This window comes from Sinocyclocheilus rhinocerous, unplaced genomic scaffold (genome assembly GCF_001515625.1).
Source record: "Sinocyclocheilus rhinocerous isolate Xijiao unplaced genomic scaffold, SAMN03320098_v1.1 scaffold54, whole genome shotgun sequence".
NCBI lineage: Eukaryota > Metazoa > Chordata > Actinopteri > Cypriniformes > Cyprinidae > Sinocyclocheilus > Sinocyclocheilus rhinocerous.
This window is the reverse complement of record NW_015647078.1, coordinates 1,268,038-1,279,906: the sequence shown is the minus strand read 5'-3', so window position 1 is coordinate 1,279,906 and position 11,869 is coordinate 1,268,038. Positions and strand designations below refer to the sequence as shown.

The 11,869-nt window shown below is 39.9% G+C and overlaps 1 long non-coding RNA gene across 1 annotated transcript in view; it reads right to left on the bottom strand.

The window, feature by feature from the left end:
- Nucleotides 1-10,765: 10,765 nt before the first annotated feature.
- LOC107708725 (uncharacterized) overlaps nt 10,766-11,869 on the bottom strand; it is an 11,113-nt gene continuing 10,009 nt past the window's right edge. Inside the window, exon 3 of the long non-coding RNA XR_001636403.1 lies at nt 10,766-10,888. This is a non-coding gene — a long non-coding RNA (uncharacterized LOC107708725). The remainder of the gene's footprint in view (nt 10,889-11,869) is intronic.

Here is an 11,869-nt window from a genome sequence, read left to right as displayed (position 1 = left end):
TCCAAATAGATTGAGTAGGACCTCTGCCACGGTCGATACGGGGTAACAAATACTTCCTCACCGTGGTTTGCGAATTCACAAAGTGGGCAGAGTGTCTCCCAGCTCCCAATGATACAGCAGAAACGAAACTGCCTTTTTATGAACCACATCTTCTCAAGGTTCGGACTGCCTTTAAGGGTCAACTCTGACCGAGGAACCCACTTCACCGCCAAGGTCATGCAGGAAGTGTGGAAACTCCTGGGTATACAGGCCAAGCTCCATATAAGCCATCACCCAATTTCCTCAGGTCAAGTGGAACGAACCAACAGGACAGTGGTCAGCATGTTGAAGAAGTATGTGTCCGCCAATCAAAAGGATTGGGATATTAAGCTTCCTCTGGTACTGATGGCCGTCAGGGCCACCCGTCACCGGCCTACCGGAGTACCCCCGTTCGAAATGATGACGGGGCGACAAATGACACTACCATTACACCTGCTGTACCAACCTGGTGACATGAACCTTGTCACTGCCTATACCACCCACCAGTACCTGGAAGAGTTGCATCAACACCTGAGAACAACTTTCGCCTTCGCGCAACAACAACTCCAAAGAAGCGCGGAAGATCGTAAAGCCTCATAATTTCTGTCATTCTAGGAAAACCATATAGCTACCTTTCTTAAACTCAACACCTACACACTCTCCTCCGCCGCACTGCTAGGACCAACCTCTAGTAGAGAGGAGTTGCTCCACACATGTGACACTCATTTTGCTGTCTCACCTCATTCGGTGTCCTTGTGTCTCTTTGTGCTTTTCCTTTTTCCTCTCACTATAATTTCCTTTCCCCCTCTAGTCCCGTCATCAGGGAATTCTCTTGACTGAACTTTAAATCCAGGTCCCGAAATTAGGATTGACTCCTTTCACCAAAATTGTCGTAAATCATTGTGAAAAGCCGTTGCCATCGAGGCGACCCCGCCAAACCATGATCTTCGCAGCTAATTGTTCCTTCTTTTCTGTTCTGTTACCAGGAAAATGTTCGGACTTGCCGTTTTGATCCTCTGCGTAATTGTGGCTATGCCCCAGCCAGAAGTTGCATCGCCAAGACCAGCATCGGGGATCGTACTCCATAAACAACCGGGGTTATTTATAACGAACTGCAAAACACACACTCAAAAGATGTACATCAGACTTGATCCCCGTGATGTTTTCAGAGCACACTACACCCTCTCAGCCCCTCAAACCACTTGGGCCGGCACCCGTTGGACTCGTGAAGTCCGTGCCCACTCCCAGGCAGATATGAACCACATGCTGCACCAATTACAGAAAATGACTGTAACCCATGCTGAATTAAGCGGGTACAACCAGCGTCCCAAACTATTTTTGGGTGCCCTGCTGGAGGCTGCTGCGGCTGTAGGAACTCTGTTTAACATCGGCATGAACACCGCTAATGCCGTAAACCTGGCCACCGTGAGGCCCCATTAAAACCAAATTCTTAAATTCATCAAGAAACTATTTTCGGTCATACAAAACTATTTAGCTCATATGCAAATCCGAACCACCCTCATGGCCCATACACTACGAGAAGTAAGCTCCTCCATTGATAGCTTAGCCATGGGTAAGATTCTATGCACTTTCCGACTTGACAAAGCCAATTAAGAACCTGAACCCGACAGTTCAAACCTAATTGAGATCATGCCTATACCCCCTCGTCGAACCCCTGACAATTAGCTCAATCGAAACCAATTACAAATAATCCTAAACAATGCACCCCTACGTCGTCTCAAGTTTCTAAACCTGACTATTCCAAATTGCCGAAGTCCTGCACCAGAGATCGTCTGAACACCAAACGCCAGCGTGAAAAGAACTTTGTTTCCTCTGGTGATCCAGTAAAGTGGATAACGCTAGCTGCACTGCTAAACGGGATATTCTTCAAGAACGGAGTTTTTACAGCGGAAAGCCACAATGGTAAGCCTTTTGGATTACAACTCCTGAAATATGTGGCGAGAGTTCTGAGGAAGTTTCCGGCGATACAATCATATCCTGAGAATTTAACATCGACTCTAATAGCTGACTGGATCTGCGAACAGCTGCGCTACCTGCGGGAAACCGTTCTGCCCTCTCTGCGGACACGAGCGACTTACGGCCAGCGGAACAAAAAGGTGAGCAGGAACAAACTCGCATATCTGTGGCAGCATAGAAGATCTAAAGTGATCCAAGTCATCTTAAACAACAGTGAATATCCCGACCCTCCTCCCTGTCCTAGTGACATTGCAGGTATACAAACTTATTATGATAATAAATGCCTAAATCAGAGGCGTAATGAGGATCGTTCTTTCCCACCCTGGTATTTGAACGTGCTGCCGCCGAAGCCAACTATTTTCCTTGAAACATCGAATTTCAAATATAAGGAAGTAGAGACTGTGTTAAATAACCTTCCTATTAACAAAGCAAGTGGTAACGATGGCGTGACATATGAGACTTTTAAAACCATGCAGTCATGTCAGATTTTAACAACTGTCTTTAATGTCTGTTTGGAAAATAAGAAAGTACCAGATTCATGGAAAGGAGCACTAATTCATCGTATTCCCAAAAAAGACAACATCCCTGATGATCCATCGACATGGAGGGATATATCCCTCCTTCCTACCATCTATAAGGTGTTCATGAAATGCATACTGGCCAGAGTTCTTCCTTGGCTGATGGAGGCTGATATCTTATTCACCAAGCAAAAGGCATACATCAATAAGCAAGGTATGAATGAACATGTATTTTGCCTTAAAACAGGGATAGATGACTTTAAGCATGAGTCATGTAGACTGTATTCAGTCTTCTTAGACTTTAGAGATGCATTTGGAACTTTATCTCATGATGTCATGTTCAGATCACTGGAGGAAATACAGCTACCTCAACTGTTCATTGACATAGTGAAGGATGTTTATAGAGGCTCCTTTATCGAAGTAATCTGTGGAGAACAGCTCACTCACCCAACACCACTTCAGATAAGCATTAAAACTGGCTGCCCTTGGAGTGCAATTAATTTTATAATTGCCATCAACCAATGGTTAAAGTGGATGTGTCAGTGTGCCCCCTCTGGTGTGATATCTCCTATCCCAGTACAGGGCTATGCAGATTATGTCCAGATTGCCTCCAGAGAAACATGATAGCCAGAACAGATGTTTTTCTGAAATGGTCAGGCCTGGAGATTAAGGACACAAAATGTGCTGTTCTGTATGAGAGGAGGAGTGGAGGGAACAGGTGGTACCGCTCAAAATCTGATAAATGTCCAGTGTTTACAGTAGCAACAAAACCTATACGTGATGACAAAGATGTTAGGGAGTTGGCTCGATCCTCCCTGTTAGCCGTTAGCCAGGGAGTCAGAGCCCCACTTCCTTGGTTTCAAAAGAAAACCCAGCGGGAAACTGGACACTCGCTCTGTTGGTTTTGGTGTCTGGTCAGACTGGCCGGACCTGAATGATCTCTGTGTAAGAACTGGAGTATCACTGGAGTGGGCCCGGTCTGACTCTGAGAGTGTGAGGGTCTCGGAGGATATCATCACTGACCCCCTGACTTATGTCAGAGCAACAGCCACATTCTGTGGATATAGCCACCCGCTAACATCCGCAGGTGCCTGGCGAACTCTCGTGGATTTACATCAGTATCACCAAATACAACACTGGACTGGACTGAACCTTCAGGGAAAACTTGCATGTCTTCCCTCTGCTGATCACTCTGTTTCTCACTCATTTCTCAAGAATAGTGCACTCAGTGAGGACATTGCCATTTTCACAGTAAAAGCCTACAAGTTCTTCCTACTAGACTCAATCTTTCTATCTGGTTTCCTACAACTCAGGTTCCTCACTGTTTGCATCACACTACAGAACAGATCGCTGAAACATTGCCACATATCCTGAACGGCTGCCATGCTTACAAGGGAATGTACATAGCACGCCACGACAGAATAGTGGACCTGATAGTGAAAGACATATCAAACCATTTACCACCTTTAGTAAGAATATACAAACATTCTTGTGTAAAATCATCTATGTTTCAGTATCTTAACAGTAATTCTGAAATCTTTTCATGCCTGTCTGCTAACACACCAGATGTAGTTGTGATTAATGAGGAGTGTAGAGAGGTGTTTGTTTTGGAGGTTGCATGCACCTTTGACTCTAGTATGGAGGAAGCTTTCATGACTAAAGTCATTAAATATCAACCACTCCTAAATACCATTTCAGAGATAGGTTATAGAAGCCGATTACTTGTTTTTATATTTGGCAGCTTAGGACACAAACACAGGCTGGTTGTAAGAGGGCTTCAACAACTTAGGATGCCCCAAAAGAGGGCTAAACGGCTAGCAAAGTACTGTGCTTTGTCCTCTATCATAGGCAGCCGTCATATATGGCGGAGACGCTGTTATTTATACCCATAACAACTGAGTGATATGCTTAATATTGTGAAGACCTGTTGCATGCCATTGGTCCATGATTTTGTACATGTATCTAACTGCATCTATAATATTTACGTCCTTGTAAGTTATTTCTTTTAAGTGGACTTAAATAAATTGTTAAAATGTGTGTCTGTGTGCTTTTGGTAGTTTTAGTTCCATGTAATCTAGAGTAACAAAGAAATTCTTGTTTCATTATAAGAATCATTGTCACACAGGCTGGTTGTAAGAGGGCTTCAACAACTTAGGATGCCCAAAAAGAGGGCTAAACGGCTAGCAAAGTACTGTGCTTTGTCCTCTATCATAGGCAGCCGTCATATATGGCGGAGACGCTGTTATTTATACCCATAACAACTGAGTGATATGCTTAATATTGTGAAGACCTGTTGCATGCCATTGGTCCATGATTTTGTACATGTATCTAACTGCATCTATAATATTTACGTCCTTGTAAGTTATTTCTTTTAAGTGGACTTAAATAAATTGTTAAAATGTGTGTCTGTGTGCTTTTGGTAGTTTTAGTTCCATGTAATCTAGAGTAACAAAGAAATTCTTGTTTCATTATAAGAATCATTGTCTTGTGTTGTGTATTTTAAAGTTAAAACTTTGCCCAGATCTTGCTAGCTAGCTCGTAGCTTAATAAATAATCACTAACAGTTATTATGACTTTGGGCAGGGCATAATATAAATATCCAAATTGTTAAGATATATTGATGTTAATGTTTCGCTGGATGAACAGTTGATAAAGTGTAAACTATCTATTTTGGACTCAGTTCTAATCAAGTTGACTCCAAATCTTTAGATCCAAATTTCTGAAAAGAGCTAATTTCATTACAGCAGGGAGGGGAATTTTTTCTGCGTGATTAATATAAGCAGCAGGACAAAGAGGGTTATATGCTCATTTTCACCAAGTTATGACCAGAAATTGATAAATATTAATTCTGCTGTTTAAAACAAATAAGGAAACAGTGTAGGAGAATGGTTATTATGCGCAAACAGCAGGAAACTCTCTATATGCTTGCAGTGTGTGCATGTAAAAAAAAAAGAATTTGATTTGAAGCTTGTGACATATAAACACGCACAGAAACTTGATCACTTTATTTAGTGTTCATGTAAACACTACATTCAGATTCATCAATTGGAATGAATTCAGTCTGATTGAAACAAACATTGTGCATGTAAACATAGGGCTGTGTTTGCAGAATCATTCACACTTACCTGCTGCTAATATTGAACTAGCTCTGCACTGGTAGTTGACTCCACAGGAGGAAATGGTCTTGGCATTTGCTGGACATTCTGGGATGTTCTGTAGCCTTCGTTACTGAAGTTGAACATCTCTCCTTGAAGTTCTTGATGATGCGGTAAATGGACCTTTCATGTGAAATATTCTTTGCAACAATTTCCTTTCATTGAGGCCATTTTGATGCAATGTTAGCTGCTCTAGTGAAAAAAAAAACTTTTGGTAATTTTGGTATGCTAAACTGGTATACTTAAAGTCTGCTAAATTGGAACAACTAATTTTGTGCTCCTTAATTGTGCGCAAGTAGTGCTGAGGTCCGACTAAAGATATACTGAAGTATATTTGATTTGTGCTAAAGTGGAACACTTCAGGTATCTTGCATTTAAAGACTGATATTATACAGAGATACAATCCTTATTAATAGTGATATTAAAGCAAGAAATGTGCACTGTGCAACAAAGAAATACTCCAAAAAAATTTGAATTATAATTTCATCTGACTAGTGCTTGTTCACACTTTCTGCTTATGATATTAGTGAAATTATGTTAGCTGCTCATTTTGAGCCAAAGTGGGCCCTTCAGCAATGCCCCCTGTGCACGCCACTGCCTGTGTGTCTAGAGGTATGATTCTTCCTGGTGCGCGAGAGGTCCCAGGTTCAAATACTGCCCCCACTTGCTATGCGCCTCATTCAAGTTTAGGGGTAGGAAAAGGAGTGTAACAATAACAGGAGAAGAGGAGAGAACTGCCTTCTCCATGTTGCAAGGCAGAAACAAAATCTCAGTGAAACCAGATTTCAAATATAACAGAAAATAGTTTTATTATATAAATTGTGGGATGTAAACAAACAAAGGATTCAGGAGGTGAAAGGCCAAAATAAAAGAGTAGACTTACTAGAAGGTTTTTAAAGACTAACCTACCTACCATAACCCCCACCCCCAAAAAATAACAACAACAATTACCTGACTCCCTCTCCAATTAAACACAGAAGAAAATATGGTTGCACGTGAGAGGCGCGCTAACGGTGTGCTTCCACTACAGTGTCAAATCTGCGCTCAGTGCCACTGGCAACGCTACAACGCCACTGCTTTGGGGCATGTCAAATTTAGGGCAGAGCACGCCTCTGAAAACAATGTTTACACCCTGTTTGCATTTCATCTTCTTCTTTTAATTATGTTTTATTAACAAGGTTCGGGAGAAGCATGATCAGATAATCAACCAATTCAACACAGGTGGAGCTCGTCTAGTTGATCAACTTAATTTGCATGATATGTATACACAGCCAACTCACCTCTGTCCCATGACAGTTTTCCGGCATCCCTCCTCCACCCCAACGCCTTACTTTTAAACTATTCTCATCCTATACTGGGGGGGAGTTCTCTGGGTTCAGGCTATATTGCGAGCTCAGAGCCCTTCTTCAAGACAGCACACCAAATATTCTTACTATTTGCTAAATTCTATTATATATGTAAGTGCGAACTCGTGAACTGGCGGTTTGCAAACTAAACACTTTATTGGCGCCATCTAGGTACAACCTAAAATTCAAAATGATGAAACGTAGCCATAAAGACAGCCCTAAATAAAACACACAAGAGTAAAACAAACCAAAAATAAAAGGCATCACTTTCATTTATGAAATAAATGAACACAGGCATATACATACATAGTTTCGCAGTAGGGGAAAAGTTTATTACAATATGTTTGTGTGAAGGAATACATTTTTATAATGTGTGTAACATATACAATGACAGTTTAATATAGTTTCGCTCACCCATCCATTTTACAATAAAACTGAAATGTGACTTTTTTCATAAGATATCTTCATTTCAACCTTTAATGAACTATGAGGGCAAAAAAATAAAAAATAAACAATAAAATAATCATTAATCATAATCGAGGTAAAGTGTTCAATTAATCGAGGTTTTGATTTTAGACCATATCATCCAGCCCTATAATAGAACATCTGATGTACACAAAATTTTAGCTGATACACAGCTCAGATTGATCTTAAGTCTCAGGTATACAGAAGTTAGCATATAGAAGAATACACAGAGAAAAGCAGCCCCCATCGTACACAGATCATTCAAAATATGGACATAACAGCTTGAATACATGGTTTATGAGGACACAAATGTGTATACTGACACGGGTAATACAACGTTAACGTGGTTTATGAGGATACTTACTGTGTCCTTAAAAAAACACAGGCAGTGTTTTTGAAATTCAAAAAATGCCTGTAGTTTTGTGCGAGGTGTAGGGTTTGGGCAAGGGGATAGCAAATACTACGGTGACCGAGAAGTGCAAAACAAATCACAATTCTGAAAATAAAATAACAAATTACGCAAATGCAAATTTAAAAAACAAAATAACAATTCAGAAAACACAACAACTTGCAGCAAAGAGTCACGTCATGTCAGGAAAGTGAGTGAAACACACACAAACACATTTTTTTTAATCAAATAATACGTCATTAATAGCGGTTCACTTCCGTGATTTGGTACGATTGCGTTCATATCAGCAGCCACAAATGTGTATACTGACACGGGTAATACAACGTTAACGTGGTTTATGAGGATACTTACTGTGTCCTTAAAAAAACACAGGCAGTGTTTTTGAAATTCAAAAAATGCCTGTAGTTTTGTGCGAGGTGTAGGGTTTGGGCAAGGGGATAGCAAATACTACGGTGACCGAGAAGTGCAAAACAAATCACAATTCTGAAAATAAAATAACAAATTACGCAAATGCAAATTTAAAAAACAAAATAACAATTCAGAAAACACAACAACAATTCAGAAAACTTTATAACAAGTCAGAAAACACAATGAAAAATCCGAAAACAAAACAACAAGTCAGAAAACACAACGACAAATCAGAAAACAAAATAAGTCAGAAAACACAACGACAATGAAATGAGATATACAGCTCTTTGCTTGCAGCAAAGAGTCACGTCATGTCAGGAAAGTGAGTGAAACACACACAAACACATTTTTTTTAATCAAATAATACGTCATTAATAGCGGTTCACTTCCGTGATTTGGTACGATTGCGTTCATATCAGCAGCGAACCGTACTGGAGTTCACATGAATCGTACCCCAGAGACCACCCATTTTAATCAAACTCGGGTATGGTTCATGGGTGTGCACCCGAGTTCGGAAGACAGCGTTCATCATCCAAACGAACCGAACTCTGACATCAATCGAACCCGGGTGTGCACCAAAAGTGCTAGTGTGAAAGCACCCTTAATGCTGTTTGATACAACTCAATTCCAGTTAAATTTTCCTAATAAAAAGACTGTTCAACAAATTCTCTCTGCCCCACAGAAATCCCAATTTAACACACCTCTGCCTGTTTTTTTATTTTTTATTTTTATTTTTTGCATTCCCATTTGCTCAAATAGCAAAAGAAAATTGCCACGATAGTGTTTTCACGACTTATAAAAAAAAAAAAATTGAGAGAGAGACTGAACGGCAGGACTGAACGGCAGAAATGTCAAATTTACCGTCACTCCCATAGACACTGTATTAGAAACACCCTCCCATTAGCGTTAACTAGTATTTTTGTAATCTGATTTAAAGGTAATATAAGTACAGTGTTGTAAATGTACATTTATTTATTTTTTATTTTATTTTTATTTAACCTTTATTTAACCAAGCAAATTAATTAAGAACAAGTACATGCATGTTTTACATTTTTTTATTCCATAGTAAGGGAACAATTCATATAATGCATTTAAACTGTGTTACTTTAAGACCAGCTCCGAACTTTCTACCACTACTCTGCTGTTCTTCCTGTACACCTTGATTGACAGATGTCTTGTCCAGTCAGCTGTGAGTAATCTATTCTCACGCTGTCTCAAACTGTACCTACCTCTTCCGGTTTGTCTGATTTGTTGTTGTGTTTTCTGACTTGTTATTTTGTTTTCAGATTTGTCATTGTGTTTTCTGACTTGTTATAATGTTTTCGGAATTGTTGTTGTGTTTTCTCAGGCCTTTTGTTATTGTGCCAGAATGAGAAACTAGAGGGAGAGCAGGATAAACTCCAGGACTGATCATTATATCCAAAGAAACACTCATAACCAGATCCCTTCCTGCTGATGCTCTTATATGACACTGATATATTCACACCACTCCAACTCCCACTTCCTCTCCACTCAAGCTCCCAGTAACAGCATCCACTCACACTCTCTCTACACAACACCTGAGGATAAACATCAAATCTGTCTGGGTGATCAGGATACGGCTGGATACGGTTGTTACTGAAAGCCACCTCTTCCTCCCAATCAGAAAAAATGAGGAGTTTATGTGCAGTGTTTGGATCCAGAGTGAACTGATGGGAATCAGATGGAGAAAATAGGAGTTATGAATTTTAATTGCACACAAGTTTGAATTTGTCCTATTCTGAGTCCTACACCTTGATTGACAGATGTCTTGTCCAGTCAGCTGTGAGTAATCTATTCTCACGCTGTCTCAAACTGTACCTACCTCTTCCGGTTTGTCTGATTTGTTGTTGTGTTTTCTGACTTGTTATTTTGTTTTCAGATTTGTCATTGTGTTTTCTGACTTGTTATAATGTTTTCGGAATTGTTGTTGTGTTTTCTGATTGATTTGGTTTGTAATTTGTTATTTTGTTTTTAGAATTGTGATTTGTTTTGCACTTCTCGACCACCGTAAAATACAATTTGTACAGTAGAAAAACCATTACGCCTATGGAGAGTCCCCGTAAACCACATATACAGGTATGAGTGTGTGAATGTGTGTTTAGTATCTGAACACACTTACTTTACACTTTAAATAGAGTTGAAGAGTTTTCTCATGTCAATGTATTATAGTGATGTAAATATTGCTGTGAATATTATCTTCACTGCAGATATCTATCAAGGATTAAAGACTGATCTGTTTTTGTTTATGGAAAAAACAATATATAACAACAAGCTGCCACTCTCTTTCAAATCTCTTTCAAAAAATGTGTTTTCCTTGAGATACTATAACATCTCATGGTTGCTGATTTATCATGCTGCTCAAAGATTTGATTCGACAACATTATTGGTATTACTTTTCAGAATCATCTATAATTGCTAAATTACAGAGATTCACTGTTCCCCCATCAAATCTGTCTGGGTGATCAGGATACGGCTGGATACGGTTGTTACTGAAAGCCACCTCTTCCTCCCAATCAGAAAAAATGAGGAGTTTATGTGCAGTGTTTGGATCCAGAGTGAACTGATGGGAATCTGATGGAGAAAATAGGAGTTATGAATTTTAAATTGCACACAAGTTTGAATTTGTCCTATTCTGAGTCCCAACTCCTCTATCTTCTCACTTTCCCGCCTATCTCAACTAAGCTAAAAATTTAATTAATTATAATAAAAATACAAATAAATATGCATGCACACTGTAAACACAACCTGAGCAGTGGGCAGCCATTTTTGCTGCGGCGCCTGGGGAGCAGTTGGAAGTTCGGTGCGTTGCTTAAGGATCTCACCTCAGTCGTGGAAGAGAGCACTGTATTTTCACTCCCCGCAACTACAATCCTTGCCGGTACCGAGACTCGAACCCTTGACCTTTGGGGTTACAAGTCCGACTCTCTAACCATTAAGCCACAACTTTTTTTTTTTTGTATTGAAAGTTTAAAGAATGAATTAGTCATCTGTATTGGATTATGTTTTTAAATTAAGCTCCAAACGTAGGTTCGCTAATCATTCAGTCCTGTCAATCATTGCGAGCCTATATAAGCAGCTCTCATTGCACCGTCCCAGTGTCAACTCTTCCGGCATCCCTCCACCTCCCCATCTTCTCCTCTATTTCTGTTTTCCTCCCTCTAGGTAGTACAGTATGGGGGGTTGAACTCGGCGCTCAAGCCGAGCCTCGGGTTCGAGCCTCCATTACGAACAGCAAGCCAAGTTCGTTTACCATTAACCATCAGGACTGGATGGGCAGGCAAACTCGTGAAAAGTTACAGTATATATGACTGATTCTTGAGACATGGGACAAAACATGTCCAGCAACTGTAACTGCTAATAGGTTTAAAAATGAAAATATGTTCAATTGTAAATGTTATGAGGGATTAATAATAGAATGTATTTAACACAATTATCCCCTTCAATTTAATTTTATCATTATTATATCAAATACTTATCGTCTTCTCACTACATCTAAAACATGTTCACAGGGAAGGGTTCACTCATTCATATGCTATAAAATGGATAACATTT